Raw genomic sequence first — 24206 nt, 5'->3', positions numbered from 1 at the left:
TATAAATAGTCTTGATTACCAGATCAAAGTGTTTTCACTTCTTTCTGTACATAGAAAAGCAAGCCATTTGAAGGGTCTTTCCCTAGTATTATGAGCTTGTTATTTTAATTTAGCAGTTATATAAGATAAACTAAATAGGAAATCCCCAGAAAAACTTACCTTCAGGATGCGTTATAGAGAAGACTGGAAATGGACCAACTCGGGTAAAAACTAGGATTCCCTTATACTCCATTCTAGTTCAAAGATTGCCTCTTCTCCGTAAGAGTGAACCATTTATCGATATTTTTTTCCAAAGTGAACCACTTAGATTTTCTTACTCCAAGCATTTTTCCTCTCCTTCCTCGTTTTTTCTACTTTCCCCCCTTAACTTACTGCATAAAGCTCTGCCAGCTTGGATCAATTCTTAAAGCCTCAGAAGAGACATCTCTTGCTGAAGCTGTATTTGCTACTCAGCAGCAGCCTGAAAGTTAATAATGGGACCCTATCACCAAATAACAACCGTTACTTTCCTCCTAATGTCCCTGAAGCATTATTAAAATGTAGCACTTACAGCCCCTTATATAGGCAGTTTACCTCTGTAAAAGGTCATCTGCAAGTACCTTAAAAATATGCCACAAGGAGCTGTGAGATTATGTGCTGAACCATTCATTACCCAGCGTCTTACATCAAACGGTCCCATTTTAAATTTATCCACTCTCTCTTAAAAATGGCAATGGAGGGCTTCCCTGGTGGCGCAGTGGTTGAGAATCTGCCTGCCAATGCAGGGGACACGGGTTCGAGCCCTGGTCCGGGAAGATCCCACATGCCGCGGAGCAACTGGGCCCGTGAGCCACAACTACTGAGCCTGCGCGTCTGGAGCCTGTGCTCCGCAACAAGAGAGGCCGCGATAGTGAGAGGCCCGCGCACCGCGATGAAGAGTGGCCCCCGCTCGCCACAACTAGAGAAAGCCCTCACACAGAAACGAAGACCCAACACAGCCATAAATAAATAAATAAATAAAATTAAAAAAAAAAAAAAGGCAATGGAATCTTCTCTGGTACATGTTCATTCGCAGCAGAACACATCCCCCATCTCTCTCAGTTTTCTAAATGTTTTGAGCATTCCTTGGGCTTAGGAATGCTAACAAATCAAATGCTTAGGCAAGTGAGCTTTACTTTCAATGAGTCTTAGTGCTCTTTTCCATGACCTGAAAGATACCAAGGGTCTTCACGATCCCATAGACTATCCATAACCCCCTACTTCAACCACATTTTAGCTTTCTTTTCTCAACAGTATCTTATGCTCTAGACTTTACCCAATTTCTGCTTCTCCCGAAATACTGACACATCGAGGAAGTTCCAGGTTACACTCTCCGTATTAGTCAGCTTGGTCTGCTTCAACAAAATATTATAGACTAGATGGTTTAACAGCAGAAATTGATTTCTCACAGCTCTGGAGGCTGGGAAGTCCAAGGTCAAGATTCCATTCTTGATGAGTGGCCTCCCACTTTGAAACCAAGGAGGCATCCTCCTTGATGATCTTTGAATTGCCTCTGAGGTCATTTGTCCCTTCTCTTGGAGAACAGGGCATGTTCACAGCCAAACAAATCTACGGTCTTGTCCTGTAGGATCTAAGAAATCTGACAGTCTTCCTTCATTTCTGTCTCATCTCCATCCCTTCAGTTCACACTGGCAATGTTTCTGCTGGTTATACCCATGGCTAATGAGATCCATATGGCTGGTCAGATCCGTGGTTCACACTCATAATAATGTCCTTATCAGTTGCTCAGCCACACCCTTAGTGTTCACTTCAGAACAAGATTTCTCATTTTTTACAATACAGATAAGTTGAGAATTTCCCAAATATTTAATTCTGATTTCTTTCATTTAACAATTCCTTCTCCAATTCATTTCTCTCTTCTGGATTTTACTATAAGCAGCCGGGGAGAACCAAGCCACCCCTTCAACACTTTGCTTAGCTATCTCAGATAAAACATCCGGCTTCCTTACTTACAAGGTTTACCTTCCACAAACACTAGAATACAGTTCAACCAAGTTATTTGCCAGTCTATAACATTATAACATGGATCTCCTTTTCTCCAGCCTTGGATCCCATTTCAGTCCTGAAATACAACAATCAGCCTTCAACCCCCTAGGCAGGAAATTACAAGATTCTTCTCTGAAAAATATGACCAGCCCCCCTGCCACCAAATAAAAATCTATAAATACCAATCTTTGGGGGTTCTCTTGCAAACAGCTCATTCAGATCATCCTATAGTGAAGCTATACTCTCAGAGCCTCTGATAGATTTCTAGACCCTGATCCTTAGTCATGAGCAGACAATTCTGGATTACTTGATACCTAAGGAAAGCCTTTAACATAAAAAATAGAGACAACACAATCAAACAAAAAATATAAAGGAACTAACACAGGGAGAAGAAAGTTGTTGAGATAAGATTAAAATGATTTTTTTTAATATCAGTGGACTAATAATAGAAAATATTCCATCCATGAAGCAAGAACAGGATATTCGAAGAAAGAAAATTCAGAGAACAAATTAAAACAACTCATAAATTAAAAGCATGCTAGGAACCAAGAGTTTCAGAAAAAAAGATAAAATATACGCTTGAAGAAACCTCCAGGAAGTAGAGCATAAACAAAAGAAATGAAAATGAGAAAGTAAAGATAAGAAAACTGAAGGTCCAACCCAGAAAAACAAATTGAAATTAAAAGAGTTCTTGGAAGAGAAAAGAGAGGAATAGGACAGGAAGAATCATGAATAAACTAGTTTAAGAAAACTTCTCAAAACTAAAGGACAGTTTCCAGGTTGAAAAGTCCTACAAGAATCCAGCAAAAATGCCTAATAATACAGAAGGCATAATATTGTAAAACTTCACCTCACTGGTGTGTTGGGAGTACCAGTTGATGGTGTACTAAGTTAAGAATATTCAGATTACGACCTGCTGAATGAGGAGGCACAACGCACCCACCCACCCATGGGCCAGCAGGTAGCTCCCCCTCGCATCCCAGCTCCCACCTCGGAGAAGTGAAAACTCAGGGGTTGTTTTGATGAAAGACCCAGAACATTCACACAAAGGACATAAAGTCAAAGATTTATTACTTAGAGATCCCACAAAGAGGAGAGGGGAGATGCAATGAGCTGGGGGAAGGGCAATCCTCCATCCCAGGTCACAGGCAAGCAGGAGATGGCAGGGTACCAAGCCCCTGTTATTTATAAGGTGGTTGGGACAGAGGTCACTAATTTTTCATCGGCTCAACTGTAAATGGTTATTTTAAAAGATGCCCTGGGAAAAGCAATGGCAGAGCTCGTGATAGGAATCCTAAGCTCAGGTCCTTCCTAAATGTTCAGACTCTGGGCGTGAGCAGGATTGTCATACATACATGTAAAACACCTAGGCAGCAACTCAAAAGAGCTGTTTTCTCATTACCATTTGGAGATAGTAGAAGATATTTAACTACCCCAGTTAGAAGAAAAAGAGTCTTCAGATTTCTGAAAAGCAACACTGAAACCTGTTATCAATGCCTTCACAGTTCTGAAGAAAAACAATTTCCAACATAGAATTCAATACCCAGGCAGACCACCAATCAAGAATAAGAATACACTGAAAATATTTTCAAATCGATCAGTTCTCAAGCTATTAACCTCCCACAAATTTCTTTCATAGAAAGCTATGAGGAGATTTTTTTTTTTCCCCAAAATGAAGAAGTAAACTAGGACAGAATACTTTATGGGACATAAGAAACAAGAGATAACAATACAAGAGAGAAGCAGAGAACCACCAGGATGATGGTGAAGAGGGTTCCCAGTATAACTGCTACGCACCAAATGCAGAGAGTAATGAGTCCAGATTGAAGCAAGTTCCAAAATTTGTGGCCAGGAACAGCGCAGGGCCCAATATTTACAGCCAGCTTTTCCTCCAGAGTGAAGTGTTAAGCATACTAAAATTAAGAGAACAATCACTTTTATTGGTGGCATCCATCATGGTGACAGTGTATGGCTAAGACTAAATGACAAGACAATAAAGAAATATGTTCCTATCAGGATGCTTACATCAAAGCCTGTTTTCTCTGTTTTAATCAATGTCCTGGCAAGAGCTATCTCCATCCTATAAACTACAATGCAGAATAAAGCACAAATCTGTTTAAATAAAAGGAATTCTCCTATGTGCACAGTAGCTTATATATACATGGAATATTTCTGAAGGATTCTTTTTTTTTTTTTGGATACTGAATGTTTATTCAAGACTAGTAATGCAAAACCTTTACAAATAGTCCCATGGAGGACTCACAAATATTTTAAATTCAGGATGTGGATTTAACATTCACAGTGCATAAGACAAAAGGTATATCAACTATGTATCTGCAACTTAATGTGAAAGAGAATTTTACTTTAGCAAATACTTTCTTTACATTGAGGAAAATGTCCTTAAACATATCTTCTTTAATTTTAGTATACTCAGAGTAGGGAAAAAACAGTGTTTCCTTTTATACAGGTCTCAAGAATTAAATAAAATTGACTCCACAGATCATGGTTAAGAAACACATGGTAAAGAACGGTTTCAAAATACTTATATTTTTGTTTTCAATTAAATTCCCCCAAATTGATTTTCTTTAACAACAAATAGTCTTTATTCCACTTGATAACATTTTTCATGTTAAGCAATATTATATGCTTGTCCTCTTTAAACATTTAAAACAATTAGGACATAGAGGCATTATCTAAAGTTTCAAACTGATAGAGAAGTCAGTTTACACACCTTCGTCTTATGAATAGTGAATAAAACAAGGTACATTCTGCTGTGAATGTAATGAGAAAAAGTACTCTCAGCAATAAAGTAGCCCTCTCTCTTTACCATTACTTTAATTCCATCACACAGAAGGCAAAGAAAACAATTCGAATACTTCAATATCTGCTAAGGATGATCTATGGCCCTTGGAGTATATGTATGCGTGGACACACCCCACACACACATCTACGTAAGTATGTATGTCTGTATGTATTTAATCAATACAACTGGAGGAATCACATACAACCATGAAAAAATACAATAAAAGCAATAAATGAAAAATACTAAGTGAATAAAAGTTAACATAAGCCATAGGAGATTTCAGAGAAGGGACAGGCCCATGGATAAGAGATTAAGACTTCAAGGTGAAAGTGAGATTTGTTCTGAACCCTAAAGGACAACTATAACTGTGAAAAGCTGGGAGATGAAGGTAGGATATTCCAGCTTCAGAACTGTGAATTAAGATTTTCAAAGACGCATGCTCACCAAAGCATTTCCAGGAAAAAAAAATGGTAGAGCATAGTGGAAGGGGGAAAAGAGGAATCTACGGAGGAGACCTTATATGCCTTTAAATTTGAACTCGATTCTGGAATTACCAATGAACCATTAATGGAATTTTAAACCAAGAAGTGATATGATCAAAGCAGTCCCTTAAGGTCAAAAGGCAGGTATGCAGGCAATATTGGATAAGGAAGAGGCTGAAGGCAGTAAGTCATAATCAAAATGGTTTAGGAGAAAGTGACAGATTTAATATACTTTTGTTTATAGTACTGGCATACAAAGGACAGGGAAGAATGCCCAAAACTCTCAGCCTATCACAGGTATGACTCACTTAACAACAATGTGGTTTTTGTAAATCCATTAATACCCAGAGGTATTTTGATCTTTTGATTCTCAGTAATTCAGGGCCCACACTTATTGGTGAACTTCAGCTTCCTTATCAGAGAGCTAAGATCTCTAAAGCAGTATGTATGTAACAGTGTACCTAGCTTCTTTAAGATACCCCAGGGCTAAATGTGAATCTGTATCCCCTAGCAGTGGCTCTCAAGCTTTTTATTGAGCCTAAGAATTACCAGGGAAGCTATGTAAAATGCAGATTTCTAATCCTCATTTTAGACCTACAGAATATACGTTTTTTTAAGAGGTATCCCAGGTAATTCCTCAAGTCCATCTTAGACAAGTCATCTAAGCTCCCTAGCTTTGGTATCATTACCTGTAAAATAGGTACAATATCACTATCTTACAGAGGTATGAGAATTAAATGATATAATATGTATTATTAAGTATCCAGGAATAGCCCTGGCACTTTGTAGATGCTAATATGATAGCTCTACCTTCTCCTTAACATGTTAATTTTGGATTTACTGATACTGGGTTTCTTAAGGACTAGAGGATAGTTTCCCAGTAGACTTACAGAGTCCCTATTTGTTCTATTAACTAATAAAGGAATATGGCACCTTAGGAGAAGCTTTTCTCTTCCTCTTTTTTTTCCACTGCAAATAAGGTAGTTATATGTGCTTTTCTTCTGTCTTTTCTCACAAAAAAAGACTGGCCTTCAAACTTGGATCAAACAAGCAACACAGAGAAAGTAAGCCAAAAAGGAGTGAAGAAAGATGAACTGTTAAGCCCATCCACTTCCAGAACTCCTCCCTTCAACTTTTCTCCTCTTCTTGCCAGTTTCTTGGCAAATTGGACAAGGCTGTGATGGTTAAGAGTTGGGGCTAGACACAGGGGTGCTGGAGGTGCTACCACCCTTCCAGTGTGTGCTTAACCTCCTGGTTCGCAGAGGGCAATGGCATGTATTCACTTGGATGCTAAAGGCAAGCCCGTTTCTTGGCCAGGGGGTCTGACTACATGAGGCAGGACACTGTACAGGAGGCCTCACATCTGACTCTCATTTAGAGTCCAGAAGGCCCACTCCTGCAGCCATATCCTACATCCTGGCCCTTTAGTTACTTCTAGGAGGTCTTGTTGGTATATTAAGGAAGGGAAATAGGGTCAAATCCTAGCTTCACCACTGACTGAGCTGTGTAACACTGAACAAGTTATTTAACCCCAAATTCAATTTTCTCAAGTTAATTTGAAGCTGTTCTGTAGGCAGTGGGGAACTGATGGTTTTTGAGAAGGAAAGTAACAATCAAAATTAGCTCCCTTAACCTGCTGTGCAGCACAGGGAGCTCAGCTCGGCGCTCCGTGATGACCCAGTTGGGTGGGATGGGGGGGAGGGAGGGAGGTCCAAGAGGGAGGGGATGTGTGTATGTGCATGGCTGATTCACTTCACCATGCAGCAGAAACCAACGCAACATTGCAAAGCAACTATACTCCAATAAAAAATTTAAAAAAAAAAAAAAAATTAGCTCCTTTCCCCAAAAACAGTGCCCCTCCAAAAAAAACCAAACACAGACTAATTTTTTAATTTACATTTTTTCTGTTCAAATAAAAAACTAGAGTTAAATTCTCAAAGTCTAAATTAGACTAAATATAAAACTGCTATACAACCCACTGAATGGATTTATCGTTAGTGTCCCTCAAAAGTATCTAGTCATCTTCCACCTTTTTCCTTTTTTCTAAATTCATTCTGCTCCAGTCTTCACTATCATCACATGCACTTTATTCCATCAAATATTATTTTTCAGGATCAACCTACCTGAATAATCATTAAGCCTCTTTAGAGCTTTCCCAAACTTAAACTTTGTCATTTTGATTATACACCCCAAAGCATGACTTTCCTCACTTTTTTTGTTTAGTACCAGAATGTTCTAAAAAGAAACAATAAAAGCTGTTTATTTCCCTAAAAAGAAAAGAGCAGTATATCCAATGGCTATTAAGTTAACCACTTAATAAAACACATCAAAAACTACTCATCCTTATGTTAATTAACTGAAATTAGAACATAATGAATTAGTTAACCTAATACTTTGCCATTTACTTCATGCTTACAAGATTATGCAAGAAACCAAAATGGCTTCTCGTAACTTGTTTGCTTTGCAAATACTTCACATTTCAACCCCATATCCATACAGAGAGAGGAAATCCAAACATACTCTCTTTACCTGAAATCAGCAGAGAAGGCTAAAAAGCATTATTTAGGACTTTTTTAGACCTTGAAAAACAGTTACACTTCCAATGTGTATTTAAATTACAAATCAGTTTTTATCCTGTGACATTGCTTCAACTTAAGTTCATCATAGTTAAATTGACTGGGCTACTGCTTCATCTTTCAAGTCAGATGGAGATTCTTTTGCATCAAGGCTCTTATTCAAGATTTCTTCTTCTGCAAAATTGACTGTTAAATTAGGTAGAAATTCTCCAAGACTACATGGTGTTGTGGTTCTCAATCTTTGTTCCACTGGAGAAAACTTGATTAGTGGTTAAAGAGACCATTTTCTTTCACCAAGGGACATGTGTGAAGATGGTTTTGTATAGTCAATGTGCAAATCATGAGTGCACAAAAAGTTAAGCGTATCATCAATTTGCATGTATTGGGAAGTAAGGCTCAATTCAGGTTTGTCTTTCAAGTGTTTCAGGATTAGAGAGGCAAATTTCTTCCCTTTGCTTGGACAGAGATTTCTTCAGAGCCTCATGTCCACTGCAAGTAGCCTGTAAATTAAAGTCTGATTCTGGAGTAGTCTGTCTTCCTTCCACAACGCCTTCTGGGAAAATGCCACTGTGCATAGGACTATTTGCTTCCAGTTTAAAATTGGCCTCTGTACTACTGGAGCTATTAAGACTTAAGTGACCAACTTCTTCTGGAAGAGTTTCATGTAATATGCCAAAATCACTATCTTTAAAACTGGAACTAATTCCACTTGATACCTGAAAAGAGTTCCATAACATACTTTTATGCATGGAAAGATCTCTGTATAAAGCTTTCGAGTGGTCTGATATATTAATATATTATTCTTCACTGCTACCTATCACATCTCTCCTATTGCCTACAGCAGGGGAGGATGTCTCTATTTGGCTAGTTTCTAAAAGCTTGTTCTGTAAAGCTGTACATTCCAAATCTTGCTTACAAATTATGTCCTTATTTAACAAATCTGACAGATGTTGTGTTGTTGGTTCACCTATGTAACTGGCCACCACAGGTTTCTGAAGCACACACTTGAGGCAATCTGAAACAACTTTCTCTTCAGGCAAACGAGAATGGCTAGAATCGGACACAGTGGTTGCTGAGAAAAAACTGGCCATGTTAAACTCTTTTCAATTATGCACCACAGGTAAGGATTCTGGCAATACTCCTCTATGTTCAGTATCCATTTGAATTGGTTCTGTACTTCTGTTATCTTCTATTTTAACAGCTTTTCTCCATGAGCTCCTAATATCACTTATCAAGCTTTCTGGAGTTCAGGGAACTTGATTCCTTGTTAAGAACGGGTTAGAAACTAGAGAGTCAATTAGTTCCTCTAACATTACTTCTTTTCCTTTAGAAGGTTGTGGTGAATCAGATAAAGCTGCCCTTGCAACCTCTTCTACCAGATGATCTTGATCTTTTTGGAATGGATCACTTTTTTAGCTGGCAGAGACCCTCCAAATGCACTACTCTTTGCAATATTTGATGATGAAGAGTCTCCTACTTCAAATTCTGGTGTTTTCTTAGAAACTGTTTCATTTTTCTCTCTGGATGTCAACTTCCTGTCATTTTCGAGTAGTGTAACACTGTTTCTGATGGTGAAATGAGCTGCCACAGGAAAGAAGCAGGGCCCTTGGCTAGATCACACTTAGTTTCCAATATATCACCTGCCCTTCTTGCAATCATTTTCCTGGATATGTTGCTTAGGTGTATCTGGAAGTGAAGCAGGGTACTGCAAAAGAATACTCTTCGTGTATGCTTCTTCTGAGGCAGGATCAAACGAAAGGGGAGACATAGGTGGTAAAAGATCCACAGCTGGAGTCCAACCTTTAATTAGACTGAAAGGAGACAGGCCGAGAAATTCTTTCCAAATTTTATGCCATTCTTCTTGTTTTTCAACAATAGAATGTCTTATAGTTGTGAGATCTTCTTTTATTTTATACCTTATATGCTTCAGATCTGACAATCTTTCTCTCTGAAATTTGGTCTCTTTTTCAAGGAAGTGAAGGTCTTTTGTCAGTCTTGCTTGGTCAGCCTGACAATGTTCATATTTCACTACTTTCAAGACTTCATTTAATAATTGAATAACTGTTAAGAGATTCAATTTTCCAGCCTCGTAAACATTTCCTGTGTGCAACTGACACATTTGTTTCTCAATTTTGTCAGGTAAGAGCCTTGGAATACTGATAGCAACATCAGTTCCATCTAAAGGATATTGGTTAACAAGACTAAGGACTGAACTAACAACTTCTCTCTCTTTTTCCAAAAACATGAATGTTGCATTCACTGAAGCCCACAAAGACCGAACCTTTTGAATTTTCTCTTGTATATTACTTTGGTCATCATAGGGTTCCATTTTTTTAATTTGGTTTTGCTGTCCTATACATTCTGATCTCAAATTTCGTGCTTGTTTAACTGACAATTGTGCATTTTCCTGGCATTTTCAGGTAATGCAATCTTCTTTTTGCAAAATTTGTAAAAATCTGTTACGTGCTACATGGCATCTGGCAATGCACTTGTGCAAATCTTGTGGCTTTACATTAAATGTCTCTGTAAAACGTATAGAAGAATTTTAGAATGGGTTTTTATATATTTTGTTGCAACAAATCTTGCAAAGTGATACATCAGATGAATAAACTTAGGACCACCAGGAGAAAGTAATAGTGAACCCACAACTTGAGGAAAGCTACTTCTACATTCAGCAGAAATCTTTTTTAACCATTCACAGCAATGTTTTCGGAATTCTGTGTCAACTCTTTTGGTCAAATGGAGGCCAACAAAGTTTGAAAACTTCTTTACTGAGAGACTGGTCAAGAGTTTGAAACAAAAAATAAGAAACTATTTGAAAGGCCTCAAGGTTCAACTTGTCAAACATGTTCACTCCGAGGTCCGTGTGCGACACCATCTTTCCACGGGCTACGGTCGCCGAGCCCAGCTCGAAGCCGAGCGCCTGCAGATACATCCAGAGATGCTCCTTCTCGAAAGTAGTGACCCAGGCCGAGCTCATCTTCGCGGTAGGCAGGGCCCGACAAAGGAAGAAAGCGCAGGCTCCAGTGACCGAGAGGGCCCCTCAGGCTTTTTCCCTACGGGCAGCCTGGCGTGACTGCGACCCGTCCATTGGCACTGCCTGATCCTCTCTCGCCTGGAACCATTTCGCCTCAAATGGCCTCAAATTCTTCAAGTGGCCTGAGACTCTAAAGTCGCAGGGAAATAGAGCCTCTCAGGGTAGTACAGAACAGCGGCCAAAGGGAAGTCCTGAAGGATTCTTTATAAGCTGGTAGCAGTATTAGCCCCCAGGAAAAGGAACTGGGGGGCTAGAGGGGAAAAGCTGACTGAAGACTTACTTTTTACAATTTACCCTTTTGATCTTTTTAAAGATTATAATATGTTCCTGTATTATACAATGACTAAATGATTAAAATAAAATATATTTCCTACTGATTATTATAAATACACACACTTTTGATTCAGTGATTTTATTTGTGGGAATTTACCCAACAAAGAAACCTAAATATGTACAAGATGACATGCGTAGGTGATTATTCATTAAAACATTGCTTGTAATACCAAAACCTGGCAACAATACCCATAACCATTAATAGGGCAACAGTGAAATAAATGAAAATATTATATGAATATAAGTAATCTCAACAAATATCAATGAATTAAATGAATTTAACCCTAATTTCCAACAAACATATGACAAGAAGCTCAATGACAGTCTAATTGGGGAAATATAAAGTAAAATACCAATGAAAGATATTTCCATATCCATTAGATTAACAAAGTATGATAATATCATGTGTTGGTTATGATGTAGGAAAACCGAAACTCTCAAGCAGTGATTTGCCAATCTTTTGTCAGAATCCAAATATCCCCATGTTTTCAACCCGTGGGGTCTACTAGTCTTCAACATGGGCTGTCAAAAAGGCCCACTCATCCTCCCATATACCCCCCAAAAAACATCTCATGTTCACTCTTCCAAGAAACCTCCCTGGTGGGTACAAGGTGCCTTCCTCACTGGTGGGTACAAGGTGCCTTCCTCACTGATGGGTACAAGGTGCCTTCCTCCCTGGTGGGTACAAGGTGTCTTCCTCACTGGTGGGTACAAGGTGCCTTCCTCACTGGTGGGTACAAGGTGCCTTCCTCACTGGTGGGTACAAGGTGCCCTCCTCACTTTTTGCCCCCGACGTCCACATTTACAGCCCAGAATCCTGATCCCTGTTGCCCTGTCTGCTTTCTTGATCCTCTGGTGTGGGATCTTTTAGTTTCTCTCATCTTTTTCATTAGTGGAATCTACGGCATTATATCCACCAAGGTTTTTGTTTTTATCTGTCCACCTTCAACGCTTGCTGTCCTATGCCTTTGATTCTGCACTTCATGCTTATTGCTTACTGTTATCATTGCTATAGCAGCATGATAGTAGAGTGGGCAGACAACATGTTTTTTGGGAGACAGAGTGAGAAAGAGAAAAAAAGCAAAGAGCTAACATTTATTGAGCATTAACTAAATGCCCACAACTCTATAAAATTTATTTATTATTAAAAAAATCTTTGAAAGGAAGGCAATATTATTTTCCCCATTTTACTCATGAGGAAACAGGTCTCTTTTTCTTTTTCTTAACATTGTGTGTGTGTGTTTGTTTTGTACTTGTGTGTGCGGAGACCAAGGAGGGTTCTGAGCAAAGACAACACTTCTCAGCACTACCAGTGAAGCACTTCTGCGGTTAGATATGATCTACATAACCCGACCCCCATCCCTACCCCTCTCGCCTCCATGACCTTTCCTCTTACTGCTCTCCCCATCCTAGACTCAGCCAGCAGCCCTGGCCATCTTGGTTTCCTCACATACTCCAGACATGCAGACATTCCCAGGACCTTTGCACTTGCTGCTTCCTCTGCTTGGAATACCTTTCCCCCCAGTGACTCACGCCCTCACCTCTTTCAGGTCTTTGCTCAAACCTCTCCTCAATGATAACCACTCGACTTGAAACTGTAACTCCCTGTCACAGCCCTCCCTACCGCTCTTGCCTTTTTATTTTCCTTCATTGCACTTCACTTACCACCATCTGATCAGCTAAATATTTTATTTACTTGTGCACTCTCTGTCTTCCCCACCAGAACGTAAATTCCATAGGACAGGACTTTTATCTGATTGGTCACTTCCTATGTCTAGACCATTTCCTGGCACATAGCAAATGTTCAATTAATATCTACCAAATGGGGCTTCCCTGGTGGCGCAGTGGTTGAGAATCTGCCTGCCAATGCAGGGGACACGGGTTTGAGCCCTGGTCTGGGAGGATCCCACATGCCGTGGAGCAACTGGGCCCGTGAGCCACAGTTACTAAGCCTGCGCGTCTGGAGCTTGTGCTTCGCAACAGGAGAGGCCGCGACAGTGAGAGGCCCGCCCACCGTGATGAAGAGTGGCCCCCACTTGCCGCAACTAGAGAAAGCCCTCGCACAGAAACGAAGACCCAACACAGCCAAAAATAAATAATAAATAAATAAATTAAAAAAAAATATCTACCAAATGAAATGAAATAAATGAATAAAGTTTAGGAAAATATGAGTTAGGCAAAGTTATTCCGATTTCTTAGCTGCAGGAGAAAGTGCCTCTAGTATTCCCATGAGCATTTTCAATCACCAAGAATAGAATGCATGCATAATTTCCCAAACTTATGTGGACATACAGACCTCTTTTCATGGAGCAGGTCGTAGGGACTTGTGCTTAAATGGAGATAGGTTTGGAAGAGCAGGTTTTGATGAGAAGGGAAAGGGGGAGGACGCTAGAATGCAATGTGTCTGAAGTGAAGTGGGAGAAAGCAATTCATTCATTCACTTGTTTGTTCAGAAAATATCTATCAAGTGCACCTGATGGGGCTTGAGCCCTTCCAGGCAAAGGGGACACGGCAGAGATCAAAAGCCGCTGGGGACCCAGCTTTCACAGAGCTCATGTCCTCTTCTGACCTCTCTGACTTTGCTGACTGCTTTTAATCCTATAAAACACAGAGAAAAATGTTCCAAGCCTATGTTACTCTCCTTTTAAGACTTTTCTTTCTGAAACAAATACAAATACCATACGGTATCACTTATATGTGGAATCTAAAATATGACACAAATGAACCTATCTGCGAAACAGAAACAGAATCACAGACATAGAGAACAGACTTGTGCTTGCCAAGGGGGAGGGGGTTGGAGGAGGGATGGAGTGGGACGTTGGGGTTAGCAGATATAAGCTTTTATATATAGAATGCATAGACAACAAGGTCCTACTGTATAGCACAGAGAACCATATTCAGTATCCTATGATAAACCACAACGCAAAAGAATATTAAAAAAGAATGTATATATATGTGTAACAGAATCACTTTGCTGTACAGCAGATATTAACACAACATTGTAAATCAACTATACTCAATAAAAAAATTTTTTAAAGACTTTTCTTTCTGATTAGAATATATAGAAGTATAATTAATCCCTGGGTGAAGATGCCACACGCGTATTTGTGAAGCAACACAAGCTATGGATTTCCTAGCTCCTCTGATTTCATCCCTTCAAGGTCTGCACCATAATCAATATCCCACCATCTAGAAGGTATGACTGAGGAATCCCAGAGGACCACCATCAATGGAATTGTACTCTCTCATCGTATCTTCCTTTGCAGTAAGGGAGATGATCATAAAGCAGAAGAAAAGGGGCTGGCTAGAATACTAATTGGCAAGAGGTTGCTTTATCATCTCCAGTAGCCAGTAAATATAAATAAATAAAGAATTTTATCCTTAAAAAAGGTCTTGTCTTCCTGATAAACAGAACAGGGCAACAGCTTATTGTTCAGTGAGTTACTGTGCCTAAAATTTCACTCTGAAAATTACTTGTCATGGCAACAGGCAAGCATCACCCCTGAAGCCAGCAGCCTGAAGCAGACAGATTGTTTCAATTATCTAATTTGCACAATGAATGAACCCTGCTTATAGGAAATCCATAGGTGGCTGGCAGTGGCAAATGGCGGCTGCGACATGTTGGGAGGCAGTAGATTTATATTCTCTCGCAAAATACAGAGCAGGATTGTAATTTTCTGCAAATATTCACAGAAGTAAAAGGAGGAAGAGCAGGAAGACGGGAAGAACTCATTATAACTTCCCCTTTTGTCTTAGCTCCTGGGATGTACCTTTTCTTTCCAAATTGCCCTTTCTCTGTGTGTGTGTCTAGTTCAGACAATCCTCCATGTAGGCATGGACGCTTCTTCGGTCTATTATCTAACTGCCCTGCCCTCTTCCCACTGTGCCTCTTAGAGTGCTTTGGAGGTGTTAGATACATGGCCAGAAAATGTCCCTAAGAACTCTTTGGCTTCAAGGGAAAGTGCTGCTTCACAAAGGAAATTTCTGCCCCACCCGGATAGCTGTCCTCGGTTTTGATTAAACCAGGAGGGAGGCTGCCTTGTGATGGGTGTGTTCTCATCCTCCAACTCAGCCCTCAGGAATGTGTTACTCACCAATATAGTCCTTCTTTGCTCCTTCCCACCCTTCCCATCCGAAACAGGGCTGATATAGCTCTACATTTACCTCCCTTTCTCATTTCCCCTATTCTCACCAAGCTCTACATATTCTGTTTGTGGCTTTTTTAGGGAAGACAGTTTAAACCAAGACGACTACCAAGAAATTTGGCTTTCCCAAAGCAATGAATCTTCATGGTGGAATTTTAGGCACCAAGAGAATCTTGGTGTTGCACTGATATTGGATTTTTTTAATTTATTTGTTTCTTTTTGTAGCCAGTGAGGGTAAGGCACAAAGCCTTCAGTCACACTGTGTGCAGTCAACCTTTCCAATCAAACCCGGTTCTTAGGAGGACTCTCAGACCTGAAGAAAACTGCCACCCATTCATCCTATACTTAGATTCTCAATACTTTCAGAGATTGACTACGTTTTAAAAATTCCCATTCCCTGCACTGATTTTTTTCTCCAAATAATCACATTTCCTTTTTCCATGCAATTTTTTTTTTTTTTTTTTTTTGGCTGCGTTGGGTCTTTGTTGCTGCACGAGGGCTTCCTCTAGCTGTGGCGAGTGGGGGCTACTCTTTGTTGTAGTGCACGGGCTTCTCGTTGAGGTGGCTTCTCTTGTTGCAGAGCACGGGCTCTAGGCATGCGGGCTTCAGTAGTCGCAGCACACAAGCTCAGTAGCTGCAGCACGCAGGCCCCTAGAGCGCAGGCTCAGTAGTTGCAGCACATGGGCTTAGTTGCTCCACAGCATGTGGGATCTTCTCAGACCAGGTATTGAACCCGTGTCCCCTGCATTGGCAGGTGGATTCTTAACCACTGCACGGCCAGGGAAGTCCCTCCATGCAAATTTTTTAAAAAAGAAGAATTTAGTTTCATTGTAATATTTTTGGGGGTGGTACTGACATTGACTGAGCTGGTTTGTTTTCAAAGGAATGCTTGCTAAATCCCAAAAATGAACAGGGACTTGGGCATTCAGTCATGCATCAGTTCAATATACTCGTTGGGCAAAGTTCAGTTTACAAGGCTAAATTCAGAAATTATTTTCTTTTTAAATTCACTGGAAGAACACATAGGAAAAAGGTTTTCCAAAGTCCATAGGCTGGTGTACACTATACACATCTCCAGAAAATCTAGAGCCATATTTTCACCCTAAAGACTCTGGTGACAGATAAGAGAAGCTGTAATCATCAATGTTTTAAGTTCTGGCCTTGTGAGAATTTCTGATCTGTCTCCTCTTTACAATCTTTGTTCAAGGAACATCTGTCTTCAGTTCAATAGTTTAAACTCTAATGACCAAATCAGTAAATGTTTATTTTGTAAATTGGCACAGGGAAAGACAGAAGCAGGCTCAACCTTTCACTAATATTTTGTTGACTGTGATAGAAAATGTCATCAGGTAAATTAGAGCCAGGAAGCTTTTTTCTAACAGGCACATAACATTTATTAATGAGAGGTTGAGGATCGTTTTGTTTAAAAGAATGAAAAGGGTATTGAAGTAGCATTCTTGAATGTTCTGTGTCATTGCCCTTGACCTCATGATGAGTTAAGATAATGATGAATCTTTGCAACAAAATCAGTATACTCGGTGTTGTCGGTATTAAACATACTGTGGTATTTGCAAGATACTTCAGGAATAAATGGAGTCAGGCTCTTGTAGAGGGTCAGATTCAAGTGAGAAGTGTGGAGAGTCAAGGGTAAGACAACTTAAATTTTCACAAAATTTGGCAAGAGAACTCTATGAAAAAAGGACTTCTTTGACTCCTCGCAGGAGTAGGTGTAAGAGGGATGTTAGATGCACACATAATTGGCATATGCATCACACTTCTATCTATACTTTTATTCCCAGTGTATCATTTACATTCTTAAGTTTTATGACTGGGGAATCCCAAAAGCCTGACTTCCTATAAATTGCAGCAACCATTATATTTTCAATGCAGATTAATTTATAAATATTTCTACTTGGACTTCCTCTCCATATAAGCCCAGACAAGAAGTTGAGTGAGGCTTGGGCTGACTTTCACGGTGCTATAGAGTTACAAGTCTTCCTCAGAGGGGTCTATCAAGATGCTACAGCTTGGGCTTCCCTAGTGACACAGTGGTTGAGAATCCACCTGCCAATGCAGGGGACACGGGTTCGAGCCCTGGTCCAGGAGGATCCCACATGCCGTGGAGCAGCTAAGCCCGTGAGCCACAACTACTGAGCCTGTGCTCTAGAGCCCACGAGCCACAACTACTGAGCCCATGCGCCCTAGAGCCCGAGCACCACCACAAGAGAGGCCACCGCAATGAGAAGCCCGTGCACCACAACGAAGAGTAGCTCCCCCTTGCCGCAACTAGAGAAAGCCCGCGCACAGCAGCGAAGACCAAACACAGCCAAAAATAAATAAATAAATAAATAAATTTTTAAAAAGAAAAAAGATGCTACAGCTTTAAAAATATAAGGATTTTGAAGGGTTCCATTTAAACAGGCTTTGAGCAAGGGCTCAAAACACTGCCAGAAGGGTGGGAACAACCAGGAATCAGATTCTGAGCAAGTGGTATGAGGTCACGTTCCAAGGATTTGGCTTGGATCTGCAGGTGGAGAAAGTGTTAAACACGCTGCTGCAAGAACTGAAGACCTCGGCTTCTAAGAATAAAGAAACCAATCTCTCACGCTTCATGAAAAAGTTCCTGGATGAACAGACCAGGAACATAAGCTATCTGGAATACCAGCTTAACTATCAGAAGGACTTAGAAAAGGCGGCCAAGAGTGAAGGACAGCCTGAAAAGGCTGCTGAAGCATCTGAAACATCAGGTAAAGAGAGAACATCTGAAGGCAACACAGCAAGTCTTCCCACCCAGCAGGTCCCAAAGTCAGCTACTTAAGAATCTTGATCTTCTCCATTTGACAGAAGTGTGCTTTCCTTTTCACATCGCAAATAAATGTTTTGCATTATAAAAAAAGAAAAAACAGCGCTGGTACAGGCAGCATGCCTACCAAGGCCAACATGGTGAAGCCAGTCAATTACAAGGACCAGGCAAGGCTGTGCCCACTGATGTGAGGCCTGAAACCAGGCATCCAATATAGTGGTTTTAAAAACGAGAGTAAGTCAACTTGACAGATGGCATAAGAAGCCAGCTTTTTATTCATTCTCTAAATATTTAGAGTACCTCTTATGTGTCAGGTACTCTGTTAGGTGCTAAGGATATACTGGTGGATAAAATAGACTTGGTCCCTACTTAACTGAGTTTATAAATCAGTGGGAAGGAAGATATATATTTTTTAAATTATGACATATATAGAATACACGCTAACAAACAGCCTTAGTCTTAAGTGCTATGAAAGGAAAATACAAGAAAAACTATGAGTATATTTTTTTTCACTGATACATAGTTGACATACAATATTATGTGAGTTTCAGGTGTACTAAATAGTGATTTGACATTTACATACATTATGAAATGATCACCACGATAAGTCTAGTAAACATCTGTCTCCAAAGTTATTACTGCATTATTGACCATATGCCTTCTGCTGTATAATACATCCTCATGACTTATTCTATTACTGAAGGTTTGTATCTTTTGATCCCTTCCACCTATTTCACCCACCCCCATCCCCTGCCCCTCCGGCAACCACCTGTTTGTTCTATCTATGAGTCTGTTTTCATGGGTTTTGTTTGTTTTTTTCCTTAGATTCCACATCTATGTGGGATCTACAGTATTTGTCTTTCTCTCTCTGACTTATTTCATTTAGCTAATACCCTCCCGATCCACCCATGCTGTTGCAAATGGCAAGATTTCATTGTTTATGGCTGAATAATATTCCATTGTATATATACACCGCATCTACTTAATCCATTACTCTATCAATGGACACTTAGGCTGCTTCCATATCTTGGCTACTGTAACTAATGCTGCAATGAATATTGAGGTGCATATATCTTTTGGAATTAGTGCTTTTGTTTTTTTTCAGGCAAATACTCGTAAGTGAAATTGCTGGACCGTATGGCAGTTCTTTTCTTAATTTTCTGAGAAACCGTCATACTATGGGTGTGCTGGCAGGCATCTCTGGTCCCTGGCCTGGTTGGCTGCCAGGCCCTGCCTCGCGCGATGGCATGCCTGCTGTAAGGCACGGTTAGGCTTCCCACACGGTTGGCTGTACGGCCTGGGAGGTGCAGTGGCTGCCGCATGCCTACTGGCAGATGGGCCCCGATCCCCTCACAGCCGGGTGCACGGCCCAGGGGGCACTTCGCTGGTGCTGAGCCACTGGGGAGAAGGTAAGCTCCTGGCACTAACAGGCTGGAGGGTGGATTCCGAAATGGGGCTTGCCATCGTGGTAGAGCGGGCTTCCAAAAATGGCTGCTGCTAACGTCTCCATCCCCAGCCGCCACCTGCCTCTGCAGGAGGTTCACCAAGTTCAAAACGTGGGTCTGATCTAGGCTCCTTTGACACTACTGCCTCTCTGCTGGGATTTGGAGCACATGAGATTTTCACACACCCTGTAAGAGCGGAGTGTCTGTTCCCTAAGCCCTGCTGGTTTTCGAAGCCAGACGTCCTGGGGCCTCGTCTTCCTTGTCAGGACCTGTGGGCTCGGGTAGCCTGATGTGGGGCTCGGGCCCCTCGCTTCTTGGGGAGGACGTCTATGGCTGTGATTATCCTCCCATCTGTGGGTCACCTCCCCCAGGTGTGTGGGCCCTGACTAGACTGCGTCTTTGCCCCTCCGACTTATCTTGCTGTGCTTCCTTCTTCATATTCTTAGTTGTGCGAATTATTTTCTACTAGTCTTCAGGTTATTCTCATAGGTAGTTGCCCTGTAAGTAGTTGTAATGTTGACATGCCTGTGGGAGGGGAAGGGTTTGGGGCCTTCCTACTCAGCCACCTTGGCCACCTTCCCTATGAGTGCCTAGTTTTATTTTAGAATCAGGGAAGACCTTCTGAGGAACTAACTTTAACATGAGACTTGATGGATTAGTAGAGGCGAGACAAAGAGAGGGAGGAAGAGAGGGCAGAGGTAAGAAGGCGTGAGCAGGGCTGTGAAGGGGTAAGGGGCTTGATGGAGGTCCAGCACAGCCAGGGCACAGAAAGGAGGGGAGAGCAATGAACATGAGACCAGGGACCTGCTGGACATGTTGGCTGGAGTAGGATTTTGGAATTATGTTAAGTGGAATTGAAAACCAATGAACGGTTTCCACCAGGGGGAGTAAATTGTTTAGGTTGGCTTTTGTTTAAGAAACTCACCTTGGCTTCCTAAATTGGAGCAGGTTGAGAGTGGAAGCAAAAAGAACAGTTAGGAGGTTTCTGTAACGGTCAGACGAGAGCTGGCGGTGGCATGGACTGGGGAAGGGCAATGGGGACAGAGAGAAATTAGAGGGAGTTCTTTTTTCACCTGCCCTCTGCTGTGGCAGATAGATGAAGCCCACCCAACTCCCACTTTCGGTCCCCACTTGTGTGCCTATTCCAACTGCTGTCACCCAGTTCCACCTAATAGGGGTCCATCAATATCAGAGAAAAGAACTCAAGACCACCCTAGCAGTTACCTGGATTGGTTAGTAATCCTCAGAAAGGAAAGGTTTTCATAACCAAGATTCACTTGAAAACTCTATTCTGTTAAGTTAAAAGACTGCTTCTGGTGAGCAGAGCAAAAGCATCGCATGCTGCTAATTATTTCGCATTCATTTTGGCAGAAGATGTCTGAAATGCTAGCACCAAACACACTGGAACTGACCTAACCACAGGAAAAGCAACGTTGCTTAGTTGAAAATCTGCAAGAAACTCGATATTTATTATTAATGTCACCATGGGCACTGAAGGCTTTGGTGTGGATACTGGAGATACCTGCCTGCTTTCAATCAGGCACAACAATCTCACAGTCTCTTTTCCCCTGCCCAAGAGCATTTAATTCAAGGGGAAAGAAGCTTTTTCAGCAGTTTGCCCTCCAGACCAGTTTTGAGTACAGAAATCAAATCATTTCAAAGGGGATGTGGGATCTGCTCTCAGCACAATTTGGAAAACCACAAGGTTTAGTAGAAACAGGGCCTGAAAAGGAAATGAGGGCTTCTAAACAGGATGGCCAGGCACAACCCGTGTCATTTAACTATGAAAGCCACATTTATTGTCCAACTCTGAAGTTCCCAGTTCTTTAACTTCCCTTACCTCCAGGTGCCCCAAAAGGCAGAAAACATTTACGACCTTGACTGCCGTCCCCAGTTCTTGGCCAGATACAGAATTATGCATAATTACATCACCTTAAGTATCTCAGCTGAGAGCCTCCCAAAGGCTCATTGGTAAAGCAGGGTAGGGGTGGGAAGGAAGGTAGGCAGGGCAGTGCAGTCCCAATTTTGTAGATGAGACTAGAGCCCACAACTGGGACAACAGGGACACAGCCCCCTTCTCTTCCTGCCAGCATTTCACGCCAGAAACTTCATTTAATAAGCTCCCATGTCATTTGCTAAGTCTTCCTTCTGCCACAGGGAATATTTATTCCTATAAAATAGAGATAAGAGGCGCTCCCTTTACCAATTCCCTGCATTGGCGGCACAACATTCATTCATTCATTATTGAATCAGCAAATATTTAAATGCCAGACACTGGGCTCCCTAGACAAGTTACTTAACCTCTCTGAGCACCAGAGGTTGCATATTTATAACGGGGTTCATAACCTGATGGCGAGGTCATTTTGACAATTAAATGAGATATTTTTAAAACACCAAGCAGTGTCTGGCAATTAGCAGCTGCTCCATTTCTTTTTTTTCCTTTCTTTTGCATTGCACCTGCTCCAGTCGCTCTTCTAATGGGGTCTTTCTTGTTGCTGAACTTAGGCCCACCTCAGAAAAACACTCAACTACACAGCCCTTGGAGTTGCCAGAGGAGGTTTTATAGTGAATATTCTAGAGCCAACTCTGTGCTCATAGCAAAATAGATAGGAAGCCCTTGCAGTTCTGAGTAGTCAAGGTCATGGAACTGGATTGGTCTAGTAACACATCTCCATGATGGGATGCATTCATTTCCCTTCTCTCTGCTGATGCCATGATGATTTCTAACATACGGACTTTGGGAGGTCGGGTGAATCTTGTTCTCACCCTGTGGGCCCCACTATGAGGCATTTTCTGTGCTCTTAGAGGGAAGAGCTCCTTTGGCTGATCTCTGGATTTCCTATTAGGGCACAGAGCTCTGCTCTGCTGCAGCAGAGGCTCTGAAAAGTCTCAGGAGCATCTTTTTATTTGAAAAGGTACCACAAAATATCAAGCAAGGCCGACCACACAGCAATTGAGCAAAATAAAATATTCATTAGAGGACATTACTGAGAAGGAAACAGCATAATTAATTTCATGAAAACTCCATTGTAATAGAGGAACAAAACTGATCATGCAATAGTCTTACAACTCTGGAGCCTCAAAGCCAACATAAAATAACTGAGGGAAAAAATGAAAATAAAACAAATCTCTGGCATACATGGAGAGAATGCATGACTGCAAGGTGATTGAAAAATAATAAATAACAAGGTTCAAGTAATGCAAATGCTGGCTGGAGTTCTCTCACTTACTTAGGAAGACAAAACTTACATTTTGCTAATGTTAATGCTGATAGTCATAACTTGTTTGAATATATTTGAGGAGAACATTAGTGAAGTAGGAAGACAGGAAACATAAGAGCAAAAGGCTGGAAAAATAAGAATGGGGTAGTTTTGCTAGCTTCAGCTGCAAAATTTTGCAGACTCCATAGCCTTCGTTTTCCCAAACAGAATACGTAGTAAGTCCATTCTAAAAAATTCTGTCTCGCTGCAGGGATCATTAAGAAAAATCACATCCTATAAGGGCCTGCATTCCAGGGAGTGGTGCCTGGAAAGGAGTGGCTCAAACTAAAGGAGTAGCCACCCTTTACAGAGCACCTTTTCTCCACTAAGCTCTACTCCAGGTACTTGATATATACCTCCTCCTTTGAGCCACCTGTGTGAATGAACTGGAGAAGCAGCAATGTAAGCAGGCAGGAGAAAATGCCAAAGTATCAGGAAACTCGGGCTCTAATCCTACCCCTGTGAAAAACTGCTGCCTGGCTTTAGGCAAGCCATGCAATCCAACTGTGCCTCAGTTACCCCCATCTACCAAATGGGGGTAATCATCCTTTCTGTGCCCACCTCAGCTGATTTGTAAGAAGATCAGATAGGATAGTAAGAGTGCAAAGCAAGTGTAACACAAATGTCAAGAGTTTTCTTTATTGTTTTGTTTTATTTTGCTTTTGGAACCCTTTGAACTTAGTATACTGATCAAAGGAGTAAAAGAATAATCTAAACCTATCATGTGATGCCTCAGCCTACTGCTACAGGTTTTTGCAGGGGCTGGGAGATTACCTTTCTCCAGCTTTGATGATGGATGTGACCTTGCAGAGCTCCTTATTATTCATGCCTTGCTCTAATTATGATATTCCTGAAATGAAGGGGAAGTTAAGCATGTGGCTTTGTTATTCCACCCCCCCACCCCCGAGGAGTCTTGGAGTCTCTCCAGATGTTTAAAGCGATTGGACTTGTGGGATAAACCTCTCATTTATTTCTCAAACTCCAGCAATATCCAAGTACTCTCACATCTATAGATTTCTGAAATTGATAGTAGCCACACTACCTTACTTCTGCATTTGTCCTCTTCAATAACGCCCATGTCCACTTTCCCCTCTCATTTCAAGCATTCCGTAGAAGTAAATCCATGTGACTCCCCACACGTATTAGTCAACGAGAGGTGGAAGGGGAGGCCTTAAATAATCTGACATCACGGTTTGGGTAATTCAGACTGGATGACATAAATGACATTGTTTCCACCTTTTCATAGAATCTGAGCATTTTGCATTCCTAATGGACCTCACTAATTACCCAATTTGAC

General features: G+C 41.1%; 1 pseudogene; it reads right to left on the bottom strand.

Annotated features, from left to right (window-relative positions):
• Window positions 1-7952: 7952 nt before the first annotated feature.
• On the bottom strand, window positions 7953-10866 carry LOC137764955 (HAUS augmin-like complex subunit 6; annotated as a pseudogene).
• Window positions 10867-24206: the final 13340 nt, after the last annotated feature.

The sequence above is a fragment of the Eschrichtius robustus genome, chromosome 5 (genome assembly GCF_028021215.1).
Source record: "Eschrichtius robustus isolate mEscRob2 chromosome 5, mEscRob2.pri, whole genome shotgun sequence".
Lineage (NCBI taxonomy): Eukaryota > Metazoa > Chordata > Mammalia > Artiodactyla > Eschrichtiidae > Eschrichtius > Eschrichtius robustus.
This window is presented reverse-complemented; position numbering and strand designations above follow the sequence as displayed.